The sequence below is a fragment of the Penaeus monodon genome, chromosome 27, assembly GCF_015228065.2.
Source record: "Penaeus monodon isolate SGIC_2016 chromosome 27, NSTDA_Pmon_1, whole genome shotgun sequence".
In the NCBI taxonomy this organism is placed as follows: domain Eukaryota; kingdom Metazoa; phylum Arthropoda; class Malacostraca; order Decapoda; family Penaeidae; genus Penaeus; species Penaeus monodon.
In genome coordinates, this window is record NC_051412.1 from 35,722,666 (window position 1) to 35,723,433 (window position 768).

The 768-nt window shown below is 32.9% G+C and overlaps 1 protein-coding gene across 3 annotated transcripts in view; it reads left to right on the plus strand.

The window, feature by feature from the left end:
* LOC119590814 (zinc transporter ZIP11-like) overlaps positions 1 to 768 on the plus strand; it is a 24,849-nt gene that overhangs the window by 14,872 nt on the left and 9,209 nt on the right. The window lies entirely within an intron of this gene.

The window sequence follows — 768 nt, forward strand, 5'->3', positions numbered from 1 at the left end:
CAAACTACAGTAGATATTACATATTCCCCATGGCATTGTATTGATTGAAATACAATGATGTTATATAGACATAAAAATAGAGTGCAATAATCTTTAGATAAATGTTGAGTTGAATTTGCTTTTCCTCTTAGGGCAAGTGCCCTTTGTTTTGAGCTTATATTTTCAATATTTCTTCAATCTTTTTTAATTTTATCACTGTTACAAACATCAGATTTTCTTTGTGTGGGAAATTACCTTTCAAGAGCTCTAAATGATAAGACTGGTAAGAAACCAAGATGTCCTTCTTATAGCTTATACAATGTCACTGTAGTTAAATAGTTGGATAATGGATACTGGAACACTCCTGGAATCTATGCTAGAACACTGGGTTGGACTGTTGTTGGTCAAGGAAATAAATCTTGGCTAGTGATCAGTAAATCCATCTGGATATTCTACAGAATCTGAGTGGACTTGCATTGTTGCATCATTGTAAATGAATAGAATACTTTTACTTTAAACCATATGAAATCTGGTGATTATTAGTTACTTGTCTGCAAGCTTGTCCAGCAGATATTCACTCAGGGGAGAAAATGATGAACTGGGCTAGGAGTTTTAGTACGTCATTCCTATTCTTGCATTTGTTTGAAGACACACAAAGCATTTTCCCTCATCCTTTCTGTAATGGTTATAGTGATTTTTTGATGATCAGTTCAACTCTTTTTATTATGGATTAGAACAAATATCAGATCAACTAGTAGTACAGATTCTTTTATTCATTAAAAAGGCTTC